The sequence below is a fragment of the Terrapene carolina genome, unplaced genomic scaffold, assembly GCF_002925995.2.
Source record: "Terrapene carolina triunguis isolate 2854851 unplaced genomic scaffold, T_m_triunguis-2.0 Scaffold68, whole genome shotgun sequence".
Classification (NCBI taxonomy): Eukaryota; Metazoa; Chordata; order Testudines; family Emydidae; genus Terrapene; species Terrapene triunguis.
The window spans coordinates 55,004,493-55,018,788 of record NW_020664419.1 but is presented as its reverse complement, the minus strand read 5'-3'; the positions used below and the strand labels follow the sequence as shown (position 1 = coordinate 55,018,788).

The window sequence follows — 14,296 nt, the reverse complement described above, 5'->3', positions numbered from 1 at the left end:
AGGGGAAAGGATGAAAGGCAGAAGAAAAGGTGGGTGGTCTATATACAGCTATAACAAGCATTTTTTAAAGGAATGTGAAATTGAATATAGATGTTTTAAATGGTTAGCTACATAATAAAGTCTGGGTACAGCCTCCTCCAGTCCTTCCTGTTAGGAACAACAGAACAAAGCACACGCACACACAAAAAATCACACAGGTGAAACCACAATCATTTCTTTTATTTATAGCCCTAACCAGAAAAATAGACAGGGAGCAGCTGAGTACCAATTTATTTTGCTGCCTGAACTGATGTGTTGTTGGGTTAAATGTCATTGAGTTGGAAGGTTATGCATTTCATTCACTGCCAGTTTATGCCCAGCTTTAAAGCAGATCTACAAGGATACCAGTAATTGTCTTGCCACCTTTCAAGGTGGGAGAAAGAAATCCTGCAGTCTAGAATTGGCAATATGTGCTTACAGTCATTTCATTGTTCCTATGAAATTCTATTTGAACTGAAACTAAGGTGGTCCATTGGATCCTGTTATAAGAAAGAGGGGAGCAGAAAGTAACTTCTCTCCCCTAAGAACTAACCAATAACAATTATTTTAAACAGTAGAAAGGTGACTTAGAACCAATTTCCAAGTATACAAAAAACAAAAGAATATTGAACAGATAGCCAAGGGAAACTGGAGGATAGATGCTCACACAGCTACCTACTTTATTACAAGGTTCTGAGGACATAATGTTAGGACTGCTTTGAATTTTTAATTAAATAAGAATTTTTAAAAATAGCTTATAGAAGAAAAGTGTCATAATTTAAACAATCTTTCTACATACTAGACAGACAAGGTGGGTGAGGTAATATCTTTTATTGGACCAACTTCTGTTGGTGAGAGAGACAAGTTTTCAAGTTACTCAGAGGTCTTCCTCAGGTCTTGGCCCAGACTATAGATGAGGGTGACCAGATGTCCCGATTTTATAGGGACCATTCTGATATTCGGGGCTTTATCTTATATAGGCACCCTATTACCTCCCACCCGCTGTCCCAATTTTTCACACTTGCTTTCTGGTCACCCTACTATAGATAGCCACTTTGATTCTAAAGAGGAGATGTCAGATGGAGTAAGAAAACGTCACCAAGTTTTCAGGCAACCAAAAAATCAAAAAGACACCTGTTGTACACAAGCAGGCAGGCTACAAATTTATAAAAAAAGAAGACCTTGTGATGAGTGGTAAAATGCGTGAGATCAGTGACCAATAAAAAGACATATTTCACAAATATATATATACAAAACTATATAAATCCACAACAATAAATGGTGTGGAGGACTGGATCATGTTGTTGTGTCAGCAGCCACCTATGCAGGGGCACCTATGCAAGGTTACCTACCTTCTCGTAACTGTTGTTCTTCAAGATGTGTTGCTCATGTCCATTCCAAGTAGGTGTGTGCATGCAGCATGCACAGTAGTTGGAAGGCTTTTCCCCTAGCAGTACCCATTGGGTCAGCCTGTGCGCCCCCCTGGAGTTGTGCCTTCATGGCACTGCATATAGGTCCCTGCCGACCCACCGCCTCCTCAATTCTTTCTTTCCACCAGTGACGGTCATCGGAGCTGAGTGTCTCTCTTGCTTCAGCAAGCGTTTCCCCTCGTGACTTCTGTATCTTCAGACCTGTAAATATGTAACCCTTCTGACAGTCAGAATTGGCAGCACCAAGGGCCGGGTTCAGTATCTAGGGGTTCCTTTTCAACACTACAACACAAAACCGGCTCAAGCCCCCACCCAGTGACCTGGGACAATTACACACCACCCCCTGGGCACCTCTAAGAGGCAATACTTCCCCTCTCGCAGGCACAGAGTCTGCAAAAACTTTTAATAAAAGTAACTCAGCATTAATTTGGGAAAACACTGCAACTAGGGTTCATAAACATAAACAATGAGCAAAAGACCCATCCCCAAATAAGTTGGCCAGTGTCCTTTTCGCCTCAAGTTCTTAAGTCCAGCAACCCAAAAGTCACTTTAACCTGCCCATCCCTTCTCTGCACCACACTCACAGTTGCTGTCCTTGGTCAGTGCAGCCCCAGAGTTCAGAGGTTCATCTGCAGAGTTCACCTCCCACCCTGGGTGGAAGGGGCATGGTAAGGAGACACTTTACATGCTCCACTTCCTGGGCATTCACTCGCCGCCCCGCTAGCCAATTGCCAGGCCTCTCTGGCCCTCTCTGCCAGCCACCCACTCACCAAGATGCCTTCAGGGCCCACCACTTAACAGAGCTCTCAGTGATTTCAGGTGTTAGTGGGGGACCCTCATGCTGGTGCACACTGTCCAGTAGTAGGTCCAATATTTAGATGTAGGTATCAGTGATTTCAGCTGTGCAGCATGTAATAGGACTCAATTGAGTCTAAATTAGCTCTGCTATTACACAGTGGAGAGAGAATGGTGTCTAGGAGCCTTAAAGAGTGCCCACACAACCAGGTACAAGTACCGATCCCCACCCTCTCTCTAATCATTGGGCTTTGGAACCCATGTCCCCTGCCTAGCTAGTGCCAAAGACAATACTTATAGCCAGTCCTATGGTAAACTAGCTAAGGATTTATTAACTAGGAAAAAGCAATGAGAGAGTTATTACAAGGTTAAAGTAGGCACCATATATATACAAATGAGTTACAGTCTATGGTTCCAAAAGGTGACAGTTGTAGGAATCTGTCAGCTCTGAATGTCTTTTAGAGCTAACCCAAGTTGACCCTGGGGAATCTCTGCTTCTGTTTTGTAACTCCAACCCTATATGTGTCCAACCAGCAAAAGAGATGAAAAATTTTCTTGTTCACTATCTTTATTTCTATCTTCCAGAATTCAAGCTGATGGGATGACCCCTTTTGCACGTAGCCTCTTCATCGGTGTGAAGGGGCAATTAACAATGTCTTTGCTTTGTGATGTCCCACAATGGCCCATTTCATTTTGCTAACCTTCTTAATGACCAGGAGACTATACATTCTGACGGGAAGGCAGTTTCAGGGCAAACATTTTTTTACAGTTATAAAGCAAAATCTTAAATATTACCTTATAGCATGTGTTACAAACTTTGTAAGTAGGATTAATGCATGCAGCAGCTTACAAGCATTTCATAAAGTCTAAACACTAAACACATTTTTATAAGGCCAAGACCCATCTTAATACACGTGAGCTGGACTGGTTTCCAGCAATGCATTTGTCAGTGTTTGGCTGAGGCCTAAAGCCCTGGCAAGAGCTGCCACCTGGTCTGCCAGCATCACACATCCCACTTTTAGTGTCACTAATATTGGCTAAGTCAGGTGACCTAATGAACAAATACAAAGATTATTTTATGGGTGAGGCAATGGTCTAGGGAGAACAAGTTTAAAGTGGACACTAACACACAACCCCAAAACCCAAGTTGCATTTTGAGACTGATTCGTTACAAATCTTAAAATCTGAAAACTTAGAGGGAGTTATCAAAATAGATGCTCCTATAGCATGGATCAATCCAATAGTAGTACTGTGGGAGAAATTACACAGAGAACAGTTAGTTCTGGAATCTGTTAGTCTTTAAGGTGCCACCAGACTGTTGTTTTTACAGAGAACAGTTGCAACTGTACCGAAACCTGTGAGTCCTCAACAAGGCAGCCAAGCAAATGTATTACCAGTGACTACATTTGTTGATTAAACGAGTAAATTAGCTAAGGTCTAGTTTTGTAGTATCCTGGTTGCCAGGTTCACTTACATTACCTAAAACTGCACCAAGAAACTACAATGCTAACCATGTTGAGTATTCCACAAGGGCGATGCAGATGCACCTATTCCTTTATGGGAATTTATGTAGTTCCAGAAAAGTTGCCAGACCAAATGAGCCACATTTGGGGGTCATTTGACCAAGGGACTTCCAAATTACAGGACCCACCCAAAAAAACAGTTTCTTCCTGCTGCCTTGTATGGTTAAACTGGGAGGTACTAATGACTGGCTGAATCACAGACCTCATTGAGATTAATGTCTGAAAAATGTCCCTTCAACTAACGTCAGAGGGATATGTTACTCACAAGCCCCTGCCTCCCAAAATAAAAGAAGTTTTTGACTCTCGCTGGTGGTGGCTAACATTTGAGAGTCACAGGTGGCAATTTTATTTTGCGGGAAAATACTCAAAGTATTTTGAGAGGGAATTAGATATGTGACTGCCTGATGGGAGAGAGATAGGTATTAGGGGGTAGAGGAGTGGGAAAATGGGGGGAGGGGAGTGGTTTGGGGCTCAGGAGCAAGGGGGAGGCAGATAAATGGTGATGGGTGGGAGTGGAGGGGAAAGAGGTTGGGGCTCAGGTGAGGGAGGGGTGGGACACTGGGAGGGGAGACATGGGGCAGGGTCACCAATCAGCCCCACATTCTCCCCAACTGTGCGTATGCCCAGATCTGAGGGGCTCTTGCTCCTCTACGGAGGTCTGAGGCCACCCTTCCCTCCCCTCACATAAAGCTGGGATATGGGGGAGCTTGCCCCTCTAGGGGTGTCTGAGCCCCTACTGGTGCCCCCGGTGTGTGCCTATGAAGAATCTCATCGGGTGGGGAGGGGACACACTTCAAAAAGGTACATTTCAAAGGTTTACTGGACTATAAGGGTATGTCTACACTCAGCCGCTAGTTCGGCGGCTGGGAATCGAAGTTCTGGGTTCGACTTATCGCGTCTTGTCTGGACGCGATAAGTCGAACCAGGAATTGCTCGCCGTCGACTGCGGTACTCCAACTAGACGAGAGGAGTACCGCGGAGTCGACGGGGGAGCCTGCCTGCCGCGTGTGGACCGAGGTAAGTTCGAACTAAGGTACTTCAAACTTCAGCTACGTTATTCACGTAGCTGAAGTTGCGTACCTTAGTTCGATTTGGGGGTTTAGTGTAGACCAAGCCTAAGTGGCAACAAGACATGTTTGTTATTCATCACTGCTGGCGCAAGAAGGACAGCACTTTTTGTATCCATGAAAGCTGGATCCTGGCCCCAGGGGCTGGTGATGTTGAGGTTGCTGAAGGTGAGTTGGATATTTCAGACAAAGACTTTACCCTCCTAAGGTTGTGTTTAGTCTCGTAGCAGCATGGTTTACTTTTGTTTCATTTGTAACTATAGCTGTTTCTACAACCCTTACTCAGTAGCACTTGAAGCTCTATCTTTGTGAATAACCTTTTCTCTGTTTTATCATCAGTAGAGCTGAGTGCTGTTAACATTAAGCAAAGTGTGAGCTCTTGAATCAAGTAAGCTGGTGTGTATACTGCTCTTTGGAGGGAGCAGACTTACTGTGAGTGTCCAGTGACTGCGGCTCGATACCACAGAGAAAGACTCTTCAAGGAGGTTCAGAGACTGGGGTGCACCAAATGTTACCTGCAAGACAAAGAAAGGACTGGCAGCGTCCTGAGAAGTTTGTCTGGCATGGCTAATAAACTCGGGTGACAGGGAGCTGTCACCCCGTTTAGTACCAGCAAATCTCTCTCTGACTGAGACAAGCACGTAACAAGGTAACCCACAGTCTTGGGTGCACTTAGAAAGCATCCCAGACTCCCTCCTCCCCCATAAATCAGCCTCTGGAGGGTGTTGTCTTTTTGGGAGAGTCCGAGAGTTCCTCACGGCCCCATACATGGGCAAGGTTTTGGGGAATGTCTTCAGTCCTGCCACTTTGGGTGGGGAGCTGAGAATGGGCTTACTTCATGCATAGCACAGGCTGTAAAGTGCTCGGGGGTGGGGGGCTGGGAACACCCACTGAGGTGAATGGAGCAGTTCCCATGTTTTACAGTTATTGTTTCAGGTTGCACTGGTTTCTGGGGGTGTTCTCTTGCCGCTGAGAACATCACAATGAGATGAATGGGCCACTTCACACCTTTCAGAGATTCCTATGCTACAGGTGGATGGATGGAGAAGCCCTTTTTCCCATCATCCCTCTATCCTTCCTGCTTGAAGGACAATACTTCTAAATGCTCTAAAATCCACATGCTGGCACATGAAATCTGCACTGCCTTGTGGGAGTGCAGAGTAAGATTAGTGTTCCGAATCTGGGGTCAGTTGAGCCAGGGGGTTTGGAGACATAGGAACCCCTCCCCCCCAAAATAATAGCTATTTTCAGGTGTTGCTTCCAAGGGTGGTTTTTATGTTTTGGTTGGTTGGTTTTCTTTGTGCAGAGCTAGATAAACTATTATGGCTCTTCAGGTCAAAATGGTCTTGATTAGCCACATTTTACCAAGGTAGAGCATGGCACCCACTGGGGCCCCAAACTGTGAAAACTATTAAAGAAAATACTCACTTATTTGTTTGCATAGATGTGATGTCTGGAAGGATTGCAGTGCACCAGTAAAGAAAAAACCCTGAGATCACTTCTATGTAGCCACTTTATGTTTGCCTGGGTAGTTTGAGGACTGTGCCAACATCATTAGCCCTGGTGAACACCCTGCCACTGTTATTTCCAGTCCGAATCTTTGTACACCTGTGCAATACACATTTAATAACTCATGTTGCCTGATACAAGTTGTCTCTGCTATAATGTGTTTTTATTTTATGGGGCGATTTATAGTGAACACAGCAGAACAGTCAGTGGACAGCCTAACCAAACATTTTGTTATATCGGGTAAGGAGGAGTAGGAAACAGAGGACCTGGTGTAGTGGGGAAAGGGGAGACAGGAAGGGGGTTTGCTTGCGGAGAGGGTGGGAAATGAGGATGGGTAGTAGGCAACCCTTGGACTGGTTGTTTGAGAAAATCTGTTTTACTAAGCCAGAGGGTGTGGGGTGGGAGAGACAATGTGGGACACAGAAATGGCTACTTCCTGATTTCAGGCAGATTAATGTTGATATTCCTAAAGCCACACAGCACCAAGGTTTAGAATGGACAGTGCAGGTACCTTGACTGCTGAGGGAAAAGAAATGTGTGTGATGCTACGGTTGCTAATGATTAATAGATTCTAAGGCCAAAAGGGAACATTATGATAATCTAGTCTGACCTCCTGTATAACAGAGGCCATAAAACTCCCCCCAAATAATTCCTAGAACAGATCTTTTAGGAAAACATCCAATCTTGATTTAAAAATGGTCAGTGATGGAGAATCCATCACAACCCTTGGCAAATAGTCCCAATGGTTAATTTTTCTGACCCTTAAACATTTACACCTTATTTCCACTCTGAATTTGTCTAGCTTCAACTTCCAGATGGTGGATAGTGTTATTTCCTTCTCTGCTGGACTAGAGAGTCCATTAAAAATTAGTTCCTGAGATAGGTATTTATAGACTATAATCAAGTCACCTCTTAACATTCTCTTTATTAAGCTAAATAGATTGAGCTCTTTGAGTCTATCACTATAAAGCATGCTTTCTAATCCTTTAATCATCCTTGTGGCTCTTCCCGGAACCCTCTCCAATGTATCAACATCCTTCTTGAATTGTGGGCACCAGAAGTGGACACAGTATTCCAGCAGTGATCACAGCAGTGTCAAATAGAGAGGTAAAATAACCTCTCTACCCCTACTTGAGATTCCCATTTATACATCCAAGGTTCGCATTAGCTCTTTTGGCCACAGTATCACAGTGGGAGCTCATGGTCAGCTGTTTATCTATCATGACCCCATTTTTTTTCAGCGTCACGGCTTCTCAGGTTCGAGTCCCCTATCATGTAAGTAGGGCCTACATTCTTTGTTCCTAGCTGTATATATTTACCTATGTTAAAATGCATATTGTTCGTTTGCACCCAGTTTACAAAGCTCTCCAGATCACAGTGACCTGTCCTCTTCATTATTTACCACTCTCCCAATTTTTGTGTCATCTGCAAACTTTATCAGTGATGATTTTTTGTTTTCTGCCAGGCCACTGATAAAAATGTGAAATAGCATAGTGCCAAGAACTGACCCCTACAGAACCACACTGGAAACAAACCGTCTCAATGACGATTCCCCATTTACAGTTACATTTTGAGACCTATTGGTTACCCAGTTTTTAATCCATGTAACATGTGCCATAGTAATTTTACATCATGCTAGTTGTTTAATCAAAATGTCATGCAGTACCAAGTTAAATGCCTTACAGAAGTATAAGTATATTACATCAACACTATTACCTTTATCAACCAAACTTATAATCTCATAAAAAATATCAAGTTAGTTTAACAGGATCTCTTTTCCATAAATCCATGTTGATTTGCACTAATTACATTACCTGCCTTTAGTTCTTTATTAATCAAGACCCATATCAGACACTCCTTTATTTTGTCTGGGCTTGTCAGGTTGACAAGCCTATAATTATCTAGGTTAACCTGTTTACCCTTTTAAAAAAATATCACATTAGCTTTCTTTCAGTACTCCAAGACTTACTGAAAAATCAACATTAATAGTCCAGTGATTTAAAACTCTGGGCCTGCTGATTTAAAAATGTCTAACTTTCATAGCTTCTGTTTATCATCCTCCAGCGATACTAGTGGAATGGAAAGAGTGCGATTATCAACATATGATAAGACTATATCATCTGTTTTTTCCCCAGAATACAGAACAGAAATAAATGTTGAACACTTCTTTTCTGCATTATTATTGATCATTCTACTTTCATCTAGTAATGGACCAATACCATTGTCAGGATTATTTAAAAAACTCCATCTTGAATTATGGGCGTCAGAAGTGGACACAATATTCCAGCAGTGGTCACAGCATATTTTAAAAACTCCTTATTGTCCTAGTATTGCTCTACTAATCATAGAATTCTTCTTGTGTCCCTTGACTTCCCTTATTAATTTTTTATAGTTCCTAACTTTGATTTATACTCATGATTATCATCCTCCCTTTTCTTCTATTTGTTATACATAACTTTTTTTTATTTATTATAGCTACCTTCACTTCCCCTCTAAACCAGGTCTGGTTTTTTAACTTGCACAGCATTCTTGTTATACTTATAAGAAGCACACGGGATCTTTATAGGGGAGAAGGCAAAAACGCTGTATTTATTGAGAATACAGCAGTTAGTATACGCTTTTCAAACACACACACACACACACACACACAGTGTCCTGCCAGTTGACGTTTATAGTTATCAGTCCAGAGTCCGGATCAATCTAGTGGCCAGCCAGATTTGTTGCAGAGGGGAGCCGGGCTCTGTCGGTTGTGATCTGATTCTCCTGGAGTAGTGGCAAGACGAACTCAAAGTCCCATGGCAAAGCACCCTGTTCTTATCGTCTTTTTTCTCTGTTGAAGTCTATAGATTTTGCTGTGTCAGTTTCTGACCGGTTACTTCTTAATTGGTGTTACCTTTTGATGTAAACATTCCAAAACATCTCCGAGGGGGTCATCCTGTCCCGGATTTGATTTAATCAATTGTCTTTAGGGGTGCCAGCCTTACCTCAGGGTCATCAATCTGCCCTTCCTTCATTATGGATGCGCGTCGATGATGTCGTTAAGTCTCTCCACTCCTTCTTCCTTGACCATTTGGCTATAACAATGGCCTTCACACCTTCTCTTTTCCTGATTAATGCATTCCTCATTCACACAAACAGTCTTTTACAGAGACCTTTGAGAATACAAACAGCCACATTTTATATTGAGCAAAAGACACTGTAAATTAAGCCTTCCTAAATCTTATAATCAAAACAATTCACACTGGGGCCCAGGCCTTCAATGTTCCTCTAATCTCCTTAACATAGACACAATACAAGATCCTGTCTCTTACTTACTAAACCTTAAAACAAATACATTTATATTTAACTAGAGTGCCTAATTTGTAATACATATAGGAAACCATATTAGACATTATAACTTATCCTAAAATGAAAGTGTGACCATAATCAGTCATAAGGATTGTTCTGGTCTGTCCCTGCCCAGGTCCAGTACAGACACTGGCAGTCTGTCAGATGCATTTCTACCAGTCCCAGAGGGTCATTCCTTTCTGCTGTTCAAAAAGGGTGGCTGGCAGGATAAAATCAAGACATACATTAGTATCTTTATTCTTATAGTACAATTATACAATCCTGCTCCTACATTCTCCCTTGAGTGCGGCTTTTTGGGTATCTAGTAAAGTGTTCTTAGATGATTCCCATTTTTCTGATTAAATTCTTCCTCCCAGCTGATCTGGCTCATAATTTTCAGCTTTGTGAAACTGGCCCTATTAAAATACCAAGTATATACATTACTGGTCTAAACTTTATTCTGCTTGCAGTTATAAATGTTATCAAGTCATGACCACTTGTACCTAAGCTACCATTAATTTTTAGTTCTGCAATCAGTTCCTCTTTATCTGTTAGAACAAAAAGATAGTATATAAACATGTGAATGCATGGGACTGGACTAGATGAACTATCAGTCCCTTCCAGTCCTATAATTCTATGATATATAACCATGCATCTGGAAAAAAAAATGCTGAATGCTTTATTTTCCTCTTTCCAGTCTTTTTTCTTTGTAGGGAGGACTAATTGCTGGTCATCACCATCCACATTTACTGTCAGATTTATTTAACTAGATTTCAATGCACAATTAAAGTATCTTTCCCATACAATATCTCTACTCCTAGTATTTCTACCACAACAATCATTGCTCATGGTCAGCATCAGGTCACTCTTCTGTCTTGTCTACGAGGAAAAGGTCCACCCATAGGCTTTCAAATCATCTTCCAATGAGAAGGCAAAAGTTTCCAAAATTAGAATTGCTATCATACTTTTTTCTTTATTCAAGCTGCTGGGGTTTTTGTTTGTTTGTTTATTTAATTCCCCAACTCCTATACACACACACACCTCGCTATAAAATATCTACATATATCACTACTGTCCCTAACTGCTCAAAACTGGATTGTTTGTAAGAAGAGTATTTCTCTGCATTATTTTTTCTGAGTTTCACCATGGCCTCTTTTTTATGAATAGCGGGATTAAGATCTTTTACACTGATTGTTACGATTATATATATATATATATATATATATATATATAAAATGTGTGTGTGTGTGTGTTTATATATATATAAAAAACCAGACCTGGTTTAGAGGGGAAGTGAAGGTAGCTATAATAAATAAAAAAAAGTTATGTATAACAAATAGAAGAAAAGGGAGGATGATATACACACACACACACACACACACACACACCATCCACCATTACTGAGTATTGCTAAAAACAAACAAACAAAAAACTATACTCTAGTTCTCAATAGAAGCTTAAGAAGCTACTTTCTCCCCTCAGGAAACAGGAGGTTTTCCTCTTAAACAGCCACTAAAAAAGAGTGAACGCATGTACCCTATTGCTTTAGTAAAGCTCTCTGCTCTTATATGTTCCTCTTTCATTATTCTTCTTGACCCCTTGTTCTCCACTTCTATCTCCATTTACATATTGCATTGTTTCCTGTTCTCTAGCTTTTCTCTCCCCATCCTAATTATGCTTTGGAGAACCTCCCCACAACTTCCCACCCTCAACTTCCTCTTATCAGAGAAATGGATGAAATTATGTTCCACACTCTGGTAGAACACACATCCATAACCTAAAATGTATAATTCTATAGGGAAACAGGTCTCCCTTTAGCCTCACCCACAAAATAGTGATTAAAAACAGCTAACTCTGAGGTTTCTGACAGGTTATATACCAGGTGTGGCCAAACCGGCATGTGGCTCTTTTAAAGTTAAAGTGTGGCTCGCGGAGTCTGGTGGGCAGGGGAACTCGGGGCTTCTGCCCTGCAGTGGGGTGGTGGGACTAGGGGCTTCTACTCTGCAGAGAAGGGGATCACGCAGAAGTGGATTTACCATGAAACAAACCATGCGGTGGCACAGGGCCCCCCACCACAGGGGGCCCCCCAAAATTCAGGACAAATCTCATTTGACAACTTGCCCCTGAGTCCCAGCCAGTGGTGCAGCAGGACTCAGGAAGGCAGGCTGCCTGCATGCCGTGGCCAGTGGCCCCAGGCCACTCCTGGAAGTGGCTGGCTGCTGGCACGTCTCTGCATGTCCCTGGCAGGGGGGAGATGGCTTTGCGCACTGCCCCCAACCTGGGCAGCGCACGGAGACCCAGTGCTCCCCTATCCTTAAGGGGCATGCAGAGATGTGCCAGCAGTAGGGCTAAAGCGGCTCCCGGCCCGCTCTGCCTCCCTCCCTCCACACTGCTCCTGGAAATGGCTGGCATGTCTCTGCGGCCCTGGGGGTGTCTCCGCATACTATCCCGGCCCGAAGGGCCCACTCTGCAGCTCCCATTGGGTGGGAACTACTGCCAATGGGAGCTGCGGGGGCAGCACCTGCGGGCAGTGGTGCATGGACACCCCCTGCCCTGCCTGGCCTAGAAGCTGCTGCCAGAGGGGTGTGTGTGCTGGTCGCTTTTGGAGTCGGGCCACCCAAGGTAAGTGTTGCCCCCCTGTCGCCCTCCCACATCCCTGCCCCAGCCCAGAGCCCACACCCAGTACCCAAACTCCCTCCCAGAGCCTGATCCCCACACCTCCTCCTGCACCCCAACCCCCTGCCCCAATCACGGTACTTCATTTTATTTTCATTTACTTCCCATTACTTATAATATAGGAAGAGGATTGTGGAAAGGATGAAGAAAAAAGAATAAAAAACAGGGGAGGGGGTGATAAGAGAGAATGTTCATTTTCTTGGCTGGGTCCCCGGGGGGGGGGGGCACCCTGAAAATGAAGCTGCGCACAGGGCCCTGCTAACTCTAAATCTGCCACTGGGGTCATGGGGCTTTAGCCCCTTGGAGGGGGGCATTAGAGCAGAAGCCCTGCCCCCCTGCAGGCACCACCCTGAGGGACAGGTTGTGTGCTTCTTGCGGCTCTCAAACTTCTGAAGATTATTGTATGGGGCTCAGAGGGTCAGTATGTTTGGCCACCCCTGTTATATACAACGAAGGTGTTAAACAAACCATTAACCAACGTTCAAGATTCCACAGCATTAGGTTCTCTTCCTCTTCTGTCACCTTTGCTAATTTGCATGGCTGCTTTGCTTTACAAAATTGGAGAGTGGGTGGGAGGGAAGCAGCTAATAGTTTTCCTCCGAGGATGGACTAAATGTGACAATTAAATCCCTATTTCCTAACACCTTGCTTTCCTATCTTCAAAAGTTTCAGTGAACAATTGCTGTTTTTACACAGAGAGGAAATCTCCTTCAATTTAAAAAGAGTATTTTAAGTTAACGATTCAAAATTCATCATAACCCTGGCTGCAAAGAACATCATTCATTGTACATAACAAACTAAGATCTGTCAAAGGCTACATTGTCTTGGCAAGTTCTGACGGTGCAAATCTTGACCCAATTTTGTAATAGAACTGGTGTTTATGTTTAAATGCATAAACTGTTTTGTCCATTTCTGCTACATGCCAGAATTATCATCATTCCTCCAGAGAAAAGTGAGCTTTCCATCTGGGTATATGGGTATCTTAGTATAAGTAATGTAGTATATATCTTGTGGATAGTTCTCCTTAAGTTGCCAAAATATTGACTATCATCATTTTAGAAATAATATCTTGAACAGCATTCCAGAAAAAGTGTTCCCCAAAATGTATTCCTACTTCCTTTTTGTGCACAGTTTCCTCAACAGGGAAAAAATAATTTATCAACTAAAACCAGCTGCAGTCAGTCTGATATGAAATACCCTTCCACCCAACTCCACCCAAATATCCACAGCATCCTCTACTGAATTTCCTTTTTCTATTGTAGAACATGCTGGTCTTAAAGAGACTTGCCACCTATTTAATATGTAACCAATCTATGACCTCATCACATTTTTTCTGCTTCTTTCCCAGCTGCAGGAGCCAAGCTATCAAGCCTTGATGAAGCACAATTTCAAAAATCTTGAATTGTCAAAGGTGTTCAATGAGATTAAATTATCAGATTTTTTTAAAGTCTGTTTTTTAGACTTAATTGAATTACTTGCATATTTTTCTTTTTGGTAATATAAAAATAATCTTATTGAAAATGTGTGTTGCATTAGGCAGCAAATTAAACTCACAGTAAAAGCAGGATTTGCCATGAAAATTCAAGGACAGCAAAAAGTGAAAGCAAAATTTTCTTTACAATTCTTACCATTGCATCTCCACAAGAGGTAGCCATAATTGTAGTGTTTGTGTAGACCAGCCATCATTTTAATGACTGTATCAGCCAACCCTGCTCAGATCAGGTCTAGGGGATAGTGCTGTCAAAATACCAACAGCTGGTCCTTACTAACAGTTCCACAGTGGAGATACACCTGGTGGAGCTGCACTGCTGGTGGTGGGAAATGTGCTTCATAAAAGAGGTGCACGTATAAGAAAAAAACAAAAGAACAAGTGGATCCACCACTTAAGACAGGCAGACCAATCTACTGATGACAAAAGACTGAAAATGTTTAGAAGCTACTTAGCTGCAGT

At 42.7% G+C, this 14,296-nt stretch overlaps 1 long non-coding RNA gene across 1 annotated transcript; it reads right to left on the bottom strand.

Annotated features, from left to right (window-relative positions):
- Positions 1–241: 241 nt before the first annotated feature.
- Positions 242–9,463, bottom strand: LOC112110212. Its single transcript, XR_002908391.2, has 4 exons — positions 9,327–9,463; positions 6,262–6,441; positions 5,265–5,348; positions 242–1,649 (listed from the first exon to the last, which is right to left on the bottom strand). It is a non-coding gene; the product is annotated as an uncharacterized LOC112110212 (long non-coding RNA).
- Positions 9,464–14,296: the final 4,833 nt, after the last annotated feature.